This window comes from Ictidomys tridecemlineatus, chromosome 6 (assembly GCF_052094955.1).
Source record: "Ictidomys tridecemlineatus isolate mIctTri1 chromosome 6, mIctTri1.hap1, whole genome shotgun sequence".
Lineage (NCBI taxonomy): Eukaryota > Metazoa > Chordata > Mammalia > Rodentia > Sciuridae > Ictidomys > Ictidomys tridecemlineatus.
This window is the reverse complement of record NC_135482.1, coordinates 124,327,913-124,348,721: the sequence shown is the minus strand read 5'-3', so window position 1 is coordinate 124,348,721 and position 20,809 is coordinate 124,327,913. Positions and strand designations below refer to the sequence as shown.

General features: G+C 32.6%; 1 long non-coding RNA gene across 1 annotated transcript; it reads left to right on the top strand.

Moving 5' to 3' along the window:
• The first annotated feature begins 1,824 nt into the window (after positions 1-1,824).
• Positions 1,825-19,337, top strand: LOC144365024 (uncharacterized). Its single transcript, XR_013423286.1, has 3 exons — positions 1,825-3,782; positions 5,932-16,755; positions 18,303-19,337. It is a non-coding gene; the product is annotated as an uncharacterized LOC144365024 (long non-coding RNA).
• The last annotated feature ends 1,472 nt before the right edge of the window (positions 19,338-20,809 follow it).

Genomic DNA, 20,809 nt, shown 5'->3' with positions numbered 1-20,809 from the left:
TCTTAATTTTAATGGGATAGATTTCCTCATTTTTTGTCTTAGCAGAAGTATTTTTCATGTACAGAAAAGCTTTTGATTAATGATTGTTGATCTTGTTACTAGCTGTTTTGCTGAATTCTTTATCAGCAAATAAGTCCTCTGGTGGAGTTTTTTTTGGGTTTTCTAGGATAGGATGATGCCAATAGCAAAAAGATAATTTGAATTCTTCTTTTCCTATTAATAGACCTGTAATGTTCTTCTCTTGCCTGATGGTTCTGCCTTGAGTTTCAAAACATACATTGAATAAGATTGATAAAATTAGACATCTTTTCTTTGCTCCTAATTTTAGAGAAAATGTTTTCCATTTTTTTCTGCAACATAATGTTGGTTTTGGCTTTGTGATATATAGACTTTATACTGTAAGTTTCCTCCATGCCTAATTTCTTTATCATTTTTAATATGAATGGGTGCTACATTTTTATCAAAGCTTTTTCTGCATCTTTTGAGATGATCATATGATTCTTGTCCTTCATTCTATTTATGTGGTGAATTACATTTATTGATTTGCCTATGTTGAACCAACCTTGCATTGCTGGGAGTAAAACAACTTTTTCATGGTATGTTAACTTCTTGATGTGTTTTTGAATGCTATTTGCTAATATTTCATTAAAGATTTTTACATGTATGTTCATCAGGGGTATTTTTCTGTAGTTTTCTTTATTGAATATGTCAGGATTATACTGGTTGCATACAATGTATTTGGGAATGTTCCTTTCCTCTAAGTTTTGTGGAAGAATTTGACAAAGATTTGTGACTGTTCTTCACTAAGAGTCTATTAGAACTCAGCAGGGATTTCATCTGGTCCTGGCTTTTCTTTGTTGAAAGACTATCCTTTGCTGTTTCAGTTTTATTACTTGATATTCGTTTGTTTTCATTTGGATATATTCCTGGTGCAATTTTGGCAGCTCATATGTGCCTATAAATTTGTCAAGGTTTCCAGATCTTCCAGTTTATTACAGTACAAATTTTGCAAGTAGTTCCTAATGATCCTCTGGATTTTAGAAATATTGCTAATGGTATCTCATTTTCATCCACAATTTTGTTGAGTTGTGTCCTTTTTTGTTAGTTTGACTAAGGGTTTATTGACATTATTTATCTTTTGAAAAAGCTGCCTTCGTCTCTTTGATCCTATGCCTTTTTTTATTCTCAACTAATTTCATCTCTAGTGTTGATTATTTACTTATTTGGGAATTAGTTTGTTCTTCCTTTTCTAAGACCTTGAAAGTTGGAACATTATTTTATTTATTTGGAAACTTTCTATTTTATTAGTGAAGTCATTCAGTACCATGAATTTTCTTCCCAAAACCGACTTCATAATGTCCCAAAGATTTTGATATGTTGTATTTCTGTTCTGATTTTTTGGCAAATATTTCTTTGTTTATTCTCTCATTTCTTTAATATTCCAGTCCTCTTTTAAAAGAGTATTTTTTATTTTGTTCTGTTTATGTGATTCCTCTTATTTTCCTTGCTATTGACTTCTAGTTCCATTTCATTATGATCTGATAGAATGTGTATAATTATATCAGGTTTATTTTATTTTTGCAATGACTTACATTGTGACCTAGAATATGGTTTATTTTGAAAAAGGTTCCATGCATTGTTAGGAAGATAGTGAATTCAGCTATTTTGTGGTGAAATATCCTGTAGCTATTAGGTACATTTGAATGATAATATTCTTTAGGTCAAAATATCTATTTTCACCCTTGCATATTCTGTCTGATGGTGACAAGGATATTTTTAAATTCCCTAATTATTTGGGGTCTATCTGATATTTAATGTCAAGAAACATTATTAGTTTATTTATGTATATATTTAGGTATATATGACAGCAGAATATATGTAATTCACTGTATGCAGCATAAGTTTTCATTTATCTGGTTGTACATGATGTAGTGTCGCACTATATGTGCAGTCATATATGTCCCCAGGGTGATGATGTCCATCTCATTCCACCATCTTTCCTGTCCCCATGCCCCCTCACCTTTCAACCCTCTTGTTTACCCAAAGATCCTTTACTTTTCCCATGTCCCTCCCCCAATTGAGGATTAGCATCCATTTATCTGAGAGAACATTCAGTCTTTGGGGTTTTTTTTGTTTTGTTTTGTTTTGTTTTTGCTTACATTGCTTAGCATGATATTCTCCAACTCCATTCATCTCCCTGAAAATGCCATAATTTTATTCTCCTTTAATGCTGAGTAATATTCTATTGTGTGCATATACACTTATCTATTAAAGTACATCTAAGTTGGTACCACAGTTGAGCTATTGTGATTTAAAGAAGCATTGTTTTTATGTAATTAGAGTCACTATAATTTCAGGCATACATAATTTCTATTGATATATTTTCTTGTTGAATTGAAATTTTACTAGTATAAAGTAGCATTCCCTGTCTCTTGTGAGTTTTGCTTCAGATCTGCTTAAATTTTGGAATTTAAGAATGGAAACATTTTCCAGGAGTTTACTTTCAGTCTATGAGTGTTTGTCATGGTTTGGATGTGAGGTGTCCACCACAAGCTCGTGTGTGATACAGTCCAAGAAGGCTCAGAGGAGAAGTGATTGAGTTGTAAGAGTGTTAACACAGTACACGATTGAATCTCCTGATTGGGATTAAGTATTTGGTAACTGAAAGCTGATAGGATGGGGCTAGAGGACTTGAGAATTGGGGAGTGGCTTTCAGTATATATTAGTAGGCAGCAAGTGGACCCTTTCTGCTTCCTGATCATAACTTGAGCTATTTCCTTTCAACACATTCTCCCACCATGATACTCACCTTTGCCTCAATCCTCTATGCATGGATCTGGCCTTCTATTGTCTAAGATTTCAGAAAATGTAAGCCCTCAAATAAAACCTTCCTCCTCTACAGTTGTGTTGGTCAGGTCATTTAGTCAGAGCAGGGAAAAAGCTGACTAATACAGTGGCTTCGAATATGAGATGAGTTTCTTTGAAACAACATCTAGTTGGATCTTGTTTTCAAATCCATTCTACCAATATGTGTCTTTTATTTGGAGAGTTTAGAACATTTACATCAAGAGTTATAGAAAGATGTTTGATAGTTTCTGCCATTTCTTTGCTATATTGTATTTTGTCTTGATTTTCAGTAGTTGATTGCTCTTCTATTTGATAATTCACAGAGTTCAAACCTGTGCTATGCAAGAGTCACCATACTCTTTGGTTACTTTCAGTTTGCCTCCTAAAAGTGCAATTTGTTTTGAAAAATATCTTTCAGGCCTCTTCTGCTTTTTCATTATATTTTGGAATTTAGTTAGGTTACATATAAACAGCTTGACCCTTGATGATCTTGTTTTTATGCTTTGTTAGATCATCTGTCTAGCTGAATTCTCTACTGTAAGTCTTCTCCACTAGACTTTAAGCTAAAGGAGAGCAGGGTCCTCAGCTGCCATAGGTACTCTTTACACATTTGTTCAGTGTATGAGGGAGTAGTACATGGGGAGATGTAGAATCCCTCTCAGATGAAAATACTCAAATATTTTATTTCTGTCTTGTTTTCTCTATGATGCAGATCCTCATAGCCTACCAAAAATCCAAAAAGCATTTGATTCATGTCAAAGAATAATAGAACTTGACAAAAGTCACTGTTCACAGTGTTTATTACATATACAAGAAGTGGAAAAAGGAGAAAATAAACTTTGTGGAATGAAAGAGAAATTATCAGAAATGGAAAATATGAAATCTAAGTTAGAGCAGAGAGAAATAAAATGGAAACAAGAACTCTGCCACTTGAGGTATGATACCCTCGATTGAAAGAAAGTTTGGACTCTTTTTTTTCACATTAATATACATAGGGAATTTTTGTAATTGCTGATTTACCTGCTGGAATTTTTCAAGGGAGAAAACTACTTATACTTGTAGAGTCTGAAATCCTTACAAAAAGGTGACATATTGCTAACTATGATTACTTCTAATAACCAAATTCATGTTATTTCCAATCATAATATCAATGGCTATATGGAAATCTCACTATAAAAGGAATCTCACTATTGATTTAAAAAGCAGAATTGGGGATTGTTTTTCATTCATATTTTTACTTTTTGTATTACAATCAATGTTTCACTGAACCTCATTTACAAAAGTTATTATTTCCATATTTTTGTTGAGTCATTACACTTGTTTAAATGGTGGGATTTTTGTTACATATTCATGTTTACACACTATGTGACTATATAATTTGGTCTATATTATTCCCTACCTTTTTGCTTTACCCCCTTCTCCTTTTACTTCAATGAGCTCCTTTGATCTCCCTGAGACCACCCCATGCCTTTCTTTTACTTTGCCTTTCTAGTTACCACATCGGAGAGAAAAAATATGAAGGTTAAACTTACAAATATGACTTAATATGCATAAAAAATTGTCTCAGTTTCCATCCATTTCCTGAATCTGACCTAATTTCATAGAAATTAATGTTTATTTTCCTTAGTTAGAATACATTTTTCAATATAGAATTATTTGGGAAAAGAATAGTAACTTCATGAACAGATATTTGATCAATATTTCTAAATTGCTCTCGGGACAGTTTATAGTAATTTATATTTTCACCAAAGAGAATGAAATGGCCATTTTTTAAAAAAATTGTTCTAATTAATTACACATGACAGTAGAATGCATTTTGAGACATTGTACACAAATGGAGACAAGTTCTTCCTATGGCTGAACGTGCCATATCAGTAATGTAATCATACATGTATATGGAGTAAGAATATCCATCTGATTCCACCGTTATCCCATCCCTGCAAACCCTCCCCTCTCCTCACTCCCCTCTACACAATCTAAAGTTCTTTCATTCTTCCTCACACACCCATTACCCATTATGGAATAACATCCACTTATCAGAGAAAACATTTGGCCTTTGTTTTGGGGAGTTTGCCTTATGAAAAAGTCATTTTGTGCACCCCAAAATGTGTTTTTAAATATTTATGCAGTTTTTTTTTCTGGTGCTTGGGATCAAACCCAAGGGTTGGCTCAAAGTATGCTTCTGCTGAATTACACCCTGGGCTATGGATGGAATCCTAACATCTATTAAACAAAATGTGAAATGGAAAGTAACATTTTTTAAAATTTCTCCCTCATTTGTAATAAAATTTGTTTAAATTTCTATGTTGAAAGGACACGTATTCTTTATCATTGGAATAAATATTAGGTTATGCCTTGTTCCAAAAGGGATTGTGAGTTCTTTATAAAATATATAATGGTAAACAAGCGAAATTGAAAGTGTTACCTAAAAGAAACATTAAAAGGTGGAACAACAGGAATTGGACCCCTTAGCCTGGTCTTCAGTTATGGTAATGTGCAGACATATGCTGCCTGAACAACTTCTGAAGGTGGTATGTTACAATGGCAATCAATTGCAGTAGTTGCTATTTTATTCATAAATATAAAAGCTAAATACTAATGAATTTATAAACTTGTTTATAAACAATTAGTCTTTAAAACTCTCTTAACTAAGGAAGAGTTATAACAATGCAAAAATGATATTTTTTTTTATTTGTTTTGTTTTGGCAATGTTTGGGATGGAACACAGGGGCCCCAGCAGGCACGCACTCTGAGGATTCCCCTCCCAAATTATTTCAAACACTCAATTTATGGATACATTTCAAGAGTCCCTTTCCATAATATCTACTGAAGTTACTAGTTACTAGTAAGTTACTAGCCTTTTCCCAACTGACAGAAAAATATTTCATTATTAACTTTCATGTTTAAATGTTTCCAAAAAGATTGAAGGAGAAATTTAAAGAGGTGAGAACTAGAAAGAAAAAAAATCATAGAACATAGAATTTTTTATTAGCCTAATGAATTAACGTATGAAGAACAAGAACACAAAATGCACCATTTGTTTTCTGATTAAAAGCATTTTAAGATAACCATATTTAACTGCAGGCATGATTTAAAAGAAAAAGAGAAGAAGTTAAGAGATTTTGATCAGCTTTTGGAAAAAATGAATAACCAGTTAAGAGAAAAAGATGAGAAACATAATAAACAAATTGAATTGAACAAAGAATTTCAACTGTCTTCTGGGACATTGAAGGCAGAATTAAAGACTGCAAGAAGTAACTCAAATCTGGTAAATTAGTCTTCAATATAGCATCAAATTTCTTACATTATTTATAATACCCCTTTAACATAATATGTGTGGTCATGTTTCACATAATGATGGGGACATGATGTGAGAAATATGTTGTTGGCATTCACTATGCAATCATTGTAGGTATGTGCTTATACAAAATGCCTATATCTTCCACAAACTTCTGGGACCACTGTTAAAATATGTAATCTGTTTTCTCACAAAGCATTGTTACACAGTGTGTGACTCTCTATTATTTAGATTTAAACCAAAATTTCATATCTCCCTAAGATGAAATCATAACATTTATGGCTAAATTTATTCATTGGTTATTTTGGCATCTTATAGATGATCAGCATCTTTTCTGAATGGAGGAATAAAAGGTGAGTTGAGTTCAATCGGTAGCACAAATGTTAATATAGGGATATTTATGTTCAGATACAGGATAAAGAGCTTTGAAAATATCATAGGACAAGTTAACTGAGTTTTAAAATTTTTTTTAATTCTGTTTTGTTTTCTAAAATTTTTTTCTCTGTGACAAATTTACCTGTCATTTCTACAGTTGAAATTTGAGTAATTCATGTGGAATAAAGGTCTGTATAGTTTGATCAACTACTTGTTTTTAGTATTTTTTTAAATTTGCAGATACTGCTCTTGATTAAGCTTTTAGACTTTCTCCCCACTTACTGAAATGAATCTTCAGGTGAAAGCAGAACCTAAGGATACCCAGAGGCAATATATATTTGAGAATATAATGCCAGAATTTAAAAGATAGAATTCTGTCAAATCATCTTTGCAAACAAAAGGAGAGAGGCATGGCAGGAAAAAAATGTTTCTTAAATCATTTTATGTTGTTTTCAAATGCTTGTTTCTTTGTGTGAATGTATTGCATTTGTGTGTGAACATATATGGAACAGTAACTAGATCCACCATGGAAAAGCATAGAGAATTTTAAAGCTATACATGTATATCATTAATGTACCTATTTGGGGGTTGAGAGTGGCATTTTGGTCCCATTGGCCTAATTAATGTTCTTAATTCAACTTCATTTGTCAGCAGCAGTACAGTAGTGACTTTCACACTGGCCATATCCAGAGAAAAGGCTTTTAAAAATGTACACAGGAATTGATGACTTTCCCATAGTCTCAAAACCCTTGTTACTAACATAACTTCTCTAGTTTGGGGCAGCAATTTCACTCTCTTTGTATACTATTATGGAGGTTAGCTCATTATTCCCACCATTCAGTAAGCAGGCAAAGCATAGCCAGCAGAGACTCTAGTTAGGGCAGCATTTCCTCATGTAGGAGAAGAGGAACACTTTTCTCCAAGTAATCTTCTATTTCGGTACAAAAAACATTTGGAGACAATGATATACTATAATACATTATGGTAATTATGTCATTTGTGATAAATTAAGTCAGTTTATTTCCCTTATTTCACATTTACTCATGTGTCAGACTTTACAAAAAAATAAAAAAGAAACAAATCTTACTGAGCAGCAAAAAATATCAGAATTTTCTGAGAAGAGCACAACAAATAGGATATTTACAAATGGTATTATGAAACACAAGCCTTCAGAGAAATAACTAGGTTGATGGAAGAGCACTAGACACAGCTTGCTTATATTTATATCATTCCATGTTTCAGATGGTAATAGAAAGTCCATTGGTATATGTAAAATGCTTACTTAAGTACAGTGCCTGGATTTATCATTTATCAATAGCTACAATTCTTATAACTGACTGCAAAAATGTTGAAATAATAGAATACATGTAGAATACTTTCAGGAATAGGGAACTTAAAGAACTTTGGAAAATTTTATCTGTCCAAATGTGTGTAGAGCTAAGACACTTATTATGGATTGGCTGGCTGTATACATATGAGTTACCAGTATCAGAGTGCAGAATTTATTTATTTTGTATTTTATTAGTTGTTGATAGATCTTTATTTTATTCACTGGGATTGAGCCCAGTGCCTCACACATGCAATGCAAGTGTTCTACCACTGATCCACAACCACAGCCCTCAAACTTTATGTTTTAACATGGCCAGAGTTCCTAATCTTTATGTCTTCAACCTGTTGTAATTTAGAAAAAGGCTTTTTAAGTTTTAAAATTCTTTATATTTAGCATTTCTTATGCACATAGATTAATTTTCTTCAATACACCTTGTGAACTCTTGGAAAGTTTTACTTCTCTAAGCTCTGAAATTTACATCTAATTTTTCTCCAGTGGATATCCATGTATTGCAACCCTTCCATTGAATAAATGTACATGTTCAAACTTTAGCTTCAGAGGTAATTTTGACACATACTTCACTGAGTGTTAGCTAAAGGTCTCCTTGATTTTTCTTAGGTTTCCACCAGGAATGAAACAGAGAAAATGCTCTTCCATAAATACCACATGATGAAGGATAGATGTGATATGGTTACATATTGTATACATGTTTTGAAGTAACACACTTTATCTGATAAATATGTAAAATTGTGTGCCCTTTAAAAACAAAAAGTTTAGCCTTGCATGAAACTGATTTAAAAAGGGGGGGGGTGGGCATTTAAAGCCTTGGAAGTATAGATGCTTTATTTTGAGTAAAGACATTATGTCTTTCCTAGGCATTGTTTATTTACATAGGAATGAAGTTTCAAGAGGATAAGTCATAGATTTTTAGTTGAGATATGCTGATATTGATGATTAATAATGTAGGAATAATGTTGCTGAAACAATATCTGCTTTTGGTGTTGAGGATAGAAATCAATGGACTTGTGCAAGCTATGCCCATAATCTAACACCAGGAGTACATTCCAGCACTCAATATTAACTTGAAAGTCTTTATGTTGCCATACTTTTTAAGACCATGATTGAACAGATAAACGGAAATGCTCATATCTAGTTTAAATTCAGTGGGTTACTTTGACAATCCCAGCTGAAGTGAAATGTAGATGATATTGTTTTTAATTGACTTCTTTCACTAGCATTTTATACATTTCTAATTGGTAATTTGATTTTATAAAGCTAAATTTGACTTAATTCTGAAAACAACTTGCTCAATTTTTTATTCTCATCTCCTTCCAACACTATTAAAGGATCTACTGTCATTAACATAATTTGGGACAAATGCATTGCATTGCAGCAAAACCCATGTTGATTTAATTTTTCTGTTGTCTCTGGAATTTATTGCCTATCTTCACAGATAACTTGCTAATACTTTTCATTTCAAGTTTCAAATGCTATCATCTAACAGATAGGAACTATTCTAGTGCAAAGATAATTGCAGATCCCTGATTTATTAATTTGTCACTGAATTCCCATTTTCAACAAAGTTGTTCAAATTCCCAATTAAACAAGTAGATTTTTGTACAGTGTGAATGGGATGAGGAGGGGAGAGGGTTGAAGGAGTTGAAGAGAGGGAGGGAGGTAAAGGTCAGGTTGTTTTGGGTCTCATTTTTTAGGAGACAGGAATTTATGGATCTGTGAAGAGGATTGAATATGTTTAGAACTCAGTTTTTAAGTTGAGCTTCTGTTAAAAAAAAGGATGATTTTCTGTATAGTATTCACTACTCCTAGTTGGACCTGCATAACCATTTCAGTTGGAGAATTCACTAGGTTGTGAAGCATTTCATCAAGTATGAAGTGGATACAGAGCTAAATCTATTGTCTAAGAGTTATGATAGTAACTAGGCAGGAAGAAAGCACCTTCCATGCCCTTGTTGGAATTCAGAAATAAACATAATTTTATACACATGAGGAAAAGAAAATGGATTAATGATAATATTTCTCAGAGTCCCTTTCATTTTTAAATATTATTAACAGTGAAGTGATTTACAAAATATTTGACACATCTCCTCAGGTAGATGTGAGACAACTTCCACAAGAACTTACTGATAACCTGACAGAGCAATCTATGTCAGAGGATTCTCTAGAATACTCATCAAGTAATTACCTTGAAGTAGAAGATGAGGTACAGGGTTTGAAGAAGAAACTAGATCAAATCACAGGGGAAGTATGTACTAAATTGTATTTGTCAACCATTGATCTGCACCTGCTTAAATAATGTTAAATGTTTTAGGATAAAAATGTCAGTGGACAGAGTTCTTTGGATTTTTATTATAATTAATTTTATTACATTTTAATTACCTTTATAGTGCATTTGTTTATAAATTCTGAATTTCATTTTTACATTTTTTATAATATCATGCATTATTTCTCACTTGCAATCCAGTGACTTGGAAGACTAAGGCAGGAAGATCACAAGTTTAAGGCCAATCTCAGCAACTTAGCAAATCCCTGTCTCAAAAAGAAGTGGGGATATAGCTCAGTGGTTAAGCACTCCTGGGATCAATCAGTGGTTAAGAAAAAACTAACTAAATAAATAAATAAAAATTAAAAAAAATAAACTACTTAAATACCCTCCGGAATGCTGAGAATTGTACATCTATCCTCACATGTGTTGAGAGGTTTTTTTTTTTTTTTCCCCCCTTTGGTTAAATTTTTTTTTTAAGTACACCTCCATTGCCATGGTGTAGCAAGGCAGATTAAATCAGAGAATACCATTCCATGGAATGTTCCAGGGAATTGAATTATTTCATACCTTTATTTCTATGATTGGATACAGAAGCTATGTGTAATTGTTAAATGGATTTCTAGATAACTTGCACAGAAAGGCTATTATGCTTTCCTCAAATTTCAGGTTAATTTTAAAATAATGGGACAAGTCAGTTTTTGTTTAATTTAAACAGATTATAAAAACATACAAATGTTTCAATCATGTCTCGTACCTCTATCCAAAGCAGAGAGTGAAGAACTTTCATAGGTTTTTTAGTAGATCTTTGAAAAGGCAATCTTACTAGGATTTGTTGGAAAAATTTGTGCTCAAATATTCTCAACATGCTTCTTTTATTATGAAACACTGTTGTTTTATTCATGCAGGCCAATAATCTCAATACAAACCTAGAAGCTACATTTTCAAAATATTTACAGTTGGATGGACAATTTGAACTTGCTTTTAAAAGCCTACAAAATACATGTGAAAAAATACAGAACAACCAAAAGAAGTTGGAAGAAGATTTTGCAAACCTCAAAGTATATGTGCAAGACAATAAAATTAAAAATGGTCAAGAAGAGACTCATAGATGTGAAATTAGACAAAGAACAAGAGAGATTTTAGAGGAAAACCAAAAACGAGCATCTCTATTTTCAGAGGTTATTTTATTTATCTGTAATGTGCTTTAATTCTTTTCACTGAAAATTTTATTTTGGAAATTTGCATTTTATGTGGGTCATCTATATTCCTTGAGGAAACTTCTTTTGTAGAATTTTCAGAGTAAGATGGCATTTTTAAATATTTCATTTTTCATCATTGTAAAAACTGACTTTATCTTTCAGAAAAATGACTTTATCAGAGAACCATTCAAAATTTAAGGATAGTTGTATTAATAAGACAATTAGCAAGAACCAAAAAATGTGAAGTCAAAGTATACCATACTCTTGAATTGTTGAAAAATTTTTTTCAATTATGAAATAATTTTACAACATTTTAGTTTTCACATTACTGATACTAACATGAGAATGATTCATGGTTGAAGTCCTAGTCATTGGAAGATAGTTTGTGTAGCCTTTGCAAGGCCCTGGGTTCCAACCCCAAAGAATATACAAATGCAATTGACTTTGATGATAAAATCCCAGCATCTTTTATACACATATTTAAAATTTCTCTCTTAGTTATTGATTCTAAACTAAAGAACAAAATATAAAAGTGATTATTTGGGTAACAATTATTTTAAGAATATGTCATTTCGGGCTAGGGATATAGCTCGGTTGGTAGAGTACTTGCCTAGCATGTGTGAGGCACTGGGTTCAATCCTCAGCACCACATAAAATTAAAATAAAGACATTGTGTTCATATACCATAAAATATTTTAAAAATATGTTCTTTCAATTTTTTTAGACATTTAATAGAGCTTCAAAAATTTTAGGAGTTGAATGAAAATAATGAGTTTTCATTAATGAAGTTGATGCAATTCAGAATTGGCAAGGTAGAATCTCAAGTGTCTGAAATTTCTGATGAAGTACAAAGGTAAGAATATAATGAACTCCATATAGCAGGATAAAAATTCCTGAAGTATGTCCAAATGTACACCTACAGAAAATAGCTTAATCTCCTTAATTTGTCTCCGATGCACACATTTTAGTGAGAAAGGTATATGAGATTAGTAGGATCTAATCAGATAATACAATTTTCAGGAGTAATTTTAGTAAATGAACTTACTTAGTAAATGAAATTACTTTTGAAATATTGGTTTAGGAAGTTTATATCCCTCATGCATTTTTTTTTTTTGTATCTGTATGGCTTTCTCTCCTTTCCAGACTTTCACCTCAGTACTTTTGAAGCTTTATATTTCAGTTATATTGTGACCAAGTTACTTACAGGCCTTTCTTTATATAGAAGAGTAAAAAAAATAATTATTGGTAGAAAGTGTTCAACTTAAACCCCAAGGGTACTGTATTGCTAATACTACCCTCTTGGCACATTTTGATACTTAATAAATTAACCATTTTTAATTGTGACATTTGATGATACCCCCAGATGGTGCTTAGAGACAACCTGAACTTTGCCTTGTTTCTTCTCTATATAAGGTCTACTTTTGATATAGGGAAAGAATATCACAGGGCTGAAAGAAAGTATACTTTGCAATATAGTTAAAAAGAATTCCATGGTCAGTGTTGGGGGCAATTAAAATCAGGATTGGCAGGTCTCACCTCTGATACCTTCATAACAAAATTATGAGCTGATTGTTGTGAATTCTTAATCAGCAACTCAGCTATCTTATTCTGCCCCAGTGATTGTTGCTCTGAATTATTTCGCTGTGGCCAATGCTTGATTCCTCCAGGTGATGGTTAAAATGTGTAGATGGTGAGAGCAAATGCTTGAAAATGTCTTTCAGAGATGGTTTTTAAATTCTTCAATTGGTTTAATAATACAAGTATTTCTAGCTTAGCTTCACTCTTATTTTCTAGTTGTATATGTTTAATTAAGGAGTACATGATGCTTTAATATACTTTAGCATAGTGAAATGTCTTTGTAGTCAAATTAACTAAGGTATTCATCATCTCACCTGATTACTATTTAAATACCAGGATTTTTAATGGTGTCCTCAAAAAGCCCTTAAGGAGAGCCTTTCAAGAAGGCAGCAGTGTTACCCTTTAAGTCACACATCTCCACCTGCATTGTTTGAATTTCTTGTTTGTTAGCAGGCCCCAAGAAATATGGATACATTTTCAGAACTCTTTAAAACCTATAATTGTATGCCCTACTCTATTTTGATGGGTTTTCAATGTTAAGATTCTTTTCACTGAGACATTCCATTTCTTCCCATGGCATTTTTTTTTTTAATGCAAGTAGTTTCAGAGAAAAAAAAATGAAATAACCAAGTATTTGCCTTTTGCAGTCCTCACAGAATCAGTAAGAGCCTTCAGGAGGCTAGTAGCAGATTCCCAGTGAAAACACAGAGAGGTTGTTTACCCAGCTCTCACTGTGGGAGGCCAGTCCCAGGGTGTCCTTGTGTCAGACTTAAAAGGGACAACTGGGTACACAACAGAAGTTTTAACCAGGGAGAAAACATAGCAGGTGCTATTTCCAACCCACAGCCTTCATGTCAAATCCTTGAGGATAATCTGGCTGAGGTGAGTTATGCTTTGTTTATCTTTTGGGTTTCAGATTTCTGATTTGCCTTGTTTTGACTTTGTTGAAATACTGAGTTGTTTAGTTGACTTATGAACATTAAGTGAAGGTCATGATAAAAAATTTTCAATTTTTATAAAGTATCTGGGAGTCTTTTTAAAAATGATACTTGTTAACTTTATTCAACCAAAATGATATTTTTACCTTTCCTTTAACTTAAAGTAGATTTTTTCATTGAATTAAATGTTTGAAAGAAATAAACATTGGTTTAAAGCTTTGATGGAGTTTTCATGATCTTCTTAACTCACAGAAAAATAGTACAGACCTATGTTAAATCAGGCCTCAATCTGATGTTTCCTTTTGCCTTTGGATTCTAGTGAAATCAAGAGAAGAGCAAATATAAGATTCATAAAAATCCATGAAGTCAAAGGTGCTAAAAAAGGGAACAAATTAAATAACTTTTAGTGTGTAATTATAAGATCCTAGCTAGGTGATATTTTTTTTTCCATTAGTTTGTTAGCTTACATGATATATTTCTGAAAAAAAAAAGATAGATCTAGGATTGAAGAGTCTCTCATCCATGAAATTGGAACACTGCACACCAAAAAAAAGAAAAAAAGAAAAAAGAAGAACGTGAACTATTTATATAAATTGTATAAATTTTTAAAGATGATCTGAGTACAAGATGTTCTCAGTTATTCATACCAGAAAATATCAGGCAAAGTATCATAGATGAGTGAATGTTAAATTGGAGACACAATGCAACGGAATATTTAGGGGGGCAGGGGGCATTTTTCTGGGTCAAAGATGTGTTTATTTTTTAGTGCTTATAAATAGACTGAAGAATACTTGAAAGTTACTCTAGTACTTCTTAGATATTCTTAGAGAGCATAAGTTTGCCAAAGCATTCAAACTTTAACAGGAGTACCAAAAGCACTGTTCTATCAAGATGCAAATTCATGTCTCTGTCATCCCTGCAGAATGCCTTCAAAGGGGAAGAAAGAAGAGGGAAAAGAAAGATACTGAGAAAAAAGTTGATCAAATTATTTTATCTGCATGTTTGACTATGTCATTATTCATTCCACTAATATCTATGATTATAATGCACCTAAAGATAGTATTCAAGTTATTTCATTCTGAAAAAGAGAAGACAAGCCTGGGAACTCTGTCAGTCCAAGAAATTTGCTTCACATTTAAACTGTATAAAGGCTTTGGACATCACAGTATTTTTTTACACCTCAATGTACTTAGTATGTTCAGTATTCTCTTTTTGATCTTCTTTGAGGAATCAGTAAGAGAATAGGGTTTTTATGAAGAACCATCTAGATGGGGTACAGCTTGAAGCTTTTCCACGTGTTTGTAACCACATAAGTGTAATTAGCAAAATGTTTCAAAAACTTTGATTCCAAATCCAGAGAAGAAATCAGTGACAGTTAAACAGCTACATATTGTTTACAAATCAGAAGAGTCACAAATCACAGAAACCTAAGTTTAAAATGGCTCTAAGTAATATTTATACTGTGTGTGTGTGAGTGTGTGTGTGTGTGTGTGTGTGTGTGTGTGTGTTGTGGTTAAAGTTATGAAATTCAGGGATGCTCTACCCCTAAGCAACATCCGTACTCCTTTATAATTTTTGTTTTGTGAAAGATTCTTATTAAGTTCTGGGCTGGCCTCAAACTTACCATCCTCCTGCTTTAGATTCCTGGGACACTGGGAATTATAGGCATGTGCCATAGCATCTGGCATTATTCTGCCTCTCAAGAGAATTTTCTGAAATCTTTGTGTATCTATCTTAATGAAGAGATGTTTAGTCATATTCCACATAAGAATATTTTGAAACTTTGGCCAGTAGAATTTCCACATGAGGCTTTGATAGCTTTGATAGGCTATGATGGTCATCCCCAGGGATGACTCTTCTCCTGAACCATGTCCGAGGCCCCTCATTCATTCTTGAACTCACACAAATGATTTTCTCTTCCACTATGCCTCCAAAATTCTATAGTGATGAAAATTCCCTAAGCAACTTGCATCTTGCCTCCAGTTTTCAGAATATTTTCAAATTCTGCCTCACAAGGAATCCAGTAGCAAAATGTTATGAATCTAAGGCAGATTCTTTAGATTCAAGCAAGCTAAACACTATCATAACTCATTAGTATCCATGTAGAAAGAGTTTTGTCTTCTAAACCATTTGGAGAGTAACATGAAGATTAACCAGCATTCTAACAAAGTCTGTTCATTCCATTTGATATGTTAGAGAAGGGGGTAACAGCAGTTCATGCCAAGTTTTGGAATTTATTAATTTTCTGCACTTGGTGTGATAAGTTTCACAAAAGAGATAATTACATTTTTTAATATCAGAAGAGAACACATTTCTAAAAGAGTTGTTATAAATTAATAAGCAGCTGATTTGACCTTAAGTCTAAAGTACAAACAAGAGGACAGCTAATAAACAAAGATGAGTCTCAAGAACATTTTCTGGTAATAAAACACTGAAGGTTGCAACCTGTGAAAATGCACAACTTGCATTTTGCAAGAGAGTCCAATACAGTTCAGTAGTAAAGAACAAGTTATCCCATTGCTCTGCTATTTCTCTTAGCATGGTTTTGTATCACTTCATTAAATCTTCATAATGACCTAGAGAACTAAAGCAACACAATCCTTCTATTTTAGAGAGACTTCAGCCTAAAAGAAACAACTTGTTCAAGAACAAAGAGCTCTTCATTTTAGAGAGAGAATATGTTCTTAGTTCAAGCTAATTGTCACTATCTAAAACTAGTTAGTGTTCTGAACTGTATTGCCTTTGAATCATGATTCTATTATTTTACTTTTCTCTTCCTGAATTACAAGCTTATGCATTCAGTGAAATGTGCCTGAATTCCAGCTACCAGGAAGGATGAAACAGAAGGATTCTTGAATCTGAAAATTTATGACGAGTGTGGGAAATGTGAAGAAACTCTATCCCAGGTAAACACACCAATATACCTCATGAACTTAAATGCAAAAATCCTTAAATAATTTTAGCCAACTACTTCAAAAGTACATCAAGATGATAACACTCCATGATCAAGTGGTTTTCATTGAAGGGATGCAAGGTTGGTTCAACATAGGGAAATTAATTAATGTAATTCACCACAAAAGGATTAAAGACAATTATAGGATCATATCAATTGATGCAAAAATGGTCAGTGTTAAAACGCTACACCCATTCATGTTAATAATGATAGGGAAACTAGGGATAGAAGACACTTATCTCAAAATTATAAAGGTTTTATTTGAGGGACCCAAAGCCAGCATTATACCCAATGCAGCAAAACTGAAATAATTTCCTCTAAAATCAGGAACAGGACAAAGATGCTTGTTCTCACCACTTTTATTCAGCATAGTTCTTGAAAGTCTATCCAGAACAACTGGGCAAGAAGATGAAATTAAAGTTATGGAAATGTGAAAACAGGTAGTCGAATGACCTCTGTTTGCTTGATGATGTAATCTTTTATGTGGAAGGTCCCAAAATTTTTAGAGCTAGCCAAAATGACTTATAGACTTGATAAATGCACTCAGCAAATGATATTCTATATAGAACTAGAAATAGGAAAAAACATTAAAAATTCATTTTGGCAAAATCGGAATCCCCCAATAGAAAAAGCAATTCTACATAAATCTTGATTTTGACTGAATGATAAAATACCATAGTTTCTTTTATCAGGAATCTATTGATGGATACCTATGCTAATTGTATACCTTGGTTGTGGTAAATAGTGCCACAATAAAGATTGAAATGGAGTCATAGCTTTATAAGTTGACAGCATATCTTTCACATATGTACCCGGCAATAACATGACTGTATCATTTGGTAGCTCTATTTTTAGTTTGTTGAGAGACCACCACACTATTTCCATAGTGGCTGTGTTATATCCATCACCACAAACAGTGTACAAAGGTTCATCATTCTGCACATCCTCATTAGGCTTTGATATTTTCTTCCAATCATAAATATTCTGACTGGAGTTAGGTGGAATCTCAGTGAAATTTGCATTTTCCTTATGGCTAAAAGTATTTAAAAATATATTTATTGGCCATTTCTACTTCTATTGGGAAGTTTCTATTTAGATCATGTGCCCATTCTATTGATTGAAATACTTGTCCCTTGATGTTAACTGTCTTGACTTCTTCAAATATGCTGCATATTTATCTTCCATCAGATGAATATCTAGCAAAGAATTTATCTCATTCTGTAGATTTTTTCTGTTGCTGTGTAGAAGCTTTTTAATTTTTCATCTTTCTTCTGATTATTGTACTATTGGGGTCTATTTAGGAAATTGTTAACTTTGTCTTTATCTTGCATGTTTTGCTGGGTATTAGTACCTTCACAGTTACAGGTCCTACATCAAAACCTTTTTGAGGTGATTTTTGTACAGTGGTACAGATATTAATCATTTCAATTTTTAAAATGTAGATATTCAGTTTCCCAGGAGCATTCACTGAAGAGTCTCTCTTTCTTTTTTTTTTTCCAGCAACAAGTGTTTTTGGTGTTTTGCTTGAGAATCAGATATCTGTAAGTGCATGTTTTTATTTTGGGTTCACTATGTTAATCCATTGGTCTACAGGTCTGTTTTCATGCCAGCACTTTTTTGTTGTTGTTGTTGTTACTATGGCTCTGTATAAAGTTTTGAATTTGGATATTATAATGGCTCCAGCATTTACTCAGGATTATTTTGACCTGGAGAATGATTTACTTCCATATGAACTGAGAATTTTTTTTTAATCCTGTGGTGAATGGTATTTTGTGTTGAATCTGTAGATTACATTCAGTAATATGGCCATTTTAAGAATATCAATTCTACCAGTCCATGTACAAGGGAGGCCCTTCCATCTCTCAGTGTCTGCTTTAATTTCCTTTTTTTAGTATTTTGTAGCTCTCATTGCAGAGTTCTTTTACCTACCTGGTTATATCTGTTCCTTGGCATTTTACTTGTTTTAAGGCTGCTGTAAATGAAATTATGTTCTTAATTTCATACTCAGCAAATTTGTTATTAGTGTGTTGAAACGAATTACTGATTTTACTAAGTTGATTTTTGTTTCCTATTGCTTTGCTGAATTTGTTCTAATAGTCATTTGGTGAAGTCTGTAGGGTCTTTTAAGTATAAAATTATATACTCTGAAAAAGGATAATTTAACTTTTTCCTTTCCTATTTGTATCCCATATATTTCTTTTCCTTTCCTGATTGCACTACCTAAAATTTAAAGTATCATATTGGATAGTGATTGTGGCTATCCTATTTCTTTTCCTGATTTTGAATGAAATTTGTTCAAATTTCCCCTGTACTGTATGATGATCAGTAGGACTTTGTTACATGTAATCCTTATTTTGTTGAGATAAGATCCATCTACATCTAATTAGCTTGGTGCTCTTACCATGAACATATGTTAAATTGTATCAAAAGCACTTTCTGCATCTATTTAGATGCAGCTGTGATTTCTTTTAATCTATGATTTTGTTTATGTTTTTTATTACATTTAGATCTTTTTATGTTGAACCATGCTTGTATTCCTTGGATAAAACTAACTTGATTTTAGTGTCTGATCTTTACACTGTGTTGTCGGATCCAATTTGTTCTATTTTATTGTAGATTTTACATCTATGTTCACTGAGAATATTAGCCTAGTGTATTGTTTTGGTGTGTGTGTGTGTGTGTGTGTGTGTGTGTGTGTGTGTGTGTTCTTATCAGGATTTTTGTGACAAGGGAATACTGACTTTATTGAATGAGTTTGAAAATGTTCCTTCCATTTTTATTATATACAATATTTTGAAAAGCAAAATTGTTCTAATTTTAGTCATTCTAGTATGTGTGTGTATGTGTGTTTGTGTGTGTGTGTGTGTGTGTGTCTGTCTGTGTGTGGAAGGTTTAACATTTCTCAAACTGCTTAATATTGATTTTGGTAGGGGGGTTATTAAAGCCTCTCAGTTCTATTTTGGTGGGTCACATATCTAAAAATTTATTCATTTCTTTTATATTTTCCAATTTATTGAAATGCAACTTTTCAAAATAATTCCTAATAATCAACCACATTTCAGTGGTTTCTCTTGCTGCATGCTTTATTTGGATATAGTTTCATAAATTTAGGTATCCTCTTTATTTTTGTAAATTTGAATAATGATTTGTCAGTCTTGTTTTTCTTTTCAAACAGCCAACACCTTTTCTCATTGATCCTTTGCATTGTTTTTTAGTCTATTTCATTAAATTCATTCTAATCTTTACTGTTTCCTTATGTTTACTAATTTAGGGGGTGATTTCTTCTTGCTTTTCTAAGATCTTGAAATGTACCATCAGGCTATTTATTTATTTACATTATTCATTTTTTGTTTGGTATCAGGAATTGAACCCAGGGGCACTTAACCACAGAGCCACATCCCCTGCCATTTTTGAATTTTATTTAGAGACAGGGTCTTGTTGAGTTGCTTAGTGCTTCACTAAGTTGCTGAGGCTGGATTGGAACTCTCCATCCCCGGGCCTCAGCTTTTTGAGCTGCTGGGATTACAGGCATAGAATCTGTAATTTTTTAATTAAGGTGCTCATAGGCATAATCTCCCTTCTGAGTAGTGTTTTCATTCTATCCTAAGTGATCCAGGATATTATATTTCAGTTTTCATTTAATTATTGGAATCTTGTAATTTGTTTCTAATTTTTTCAAAGACTTTCTCTTTGTTTAAAAGTATATCTTTCAATTTCATGTATTTCACAGTCTTATTTTTTTTCTTACTGTTTTCAGTTTTATTCTACTATCATATAACCTGATGCAATAAATGATTTGATCACATTTTTTAAAAGGATTTGCTTTTCTAACAGGATAATTTAACTTTTTACACTATATCTTAGAAAAAGTTGTATAATCTGATAAAAAAGAACATGTATACTCTAGTTTGTGCATGGTATTATTATTCAGATGCGAGCGGTCCCCCAAAACCTCATGTGTGATACAATGCAAGAGGTTTAGAAGTGAAATGATTGGGTTATGAGAG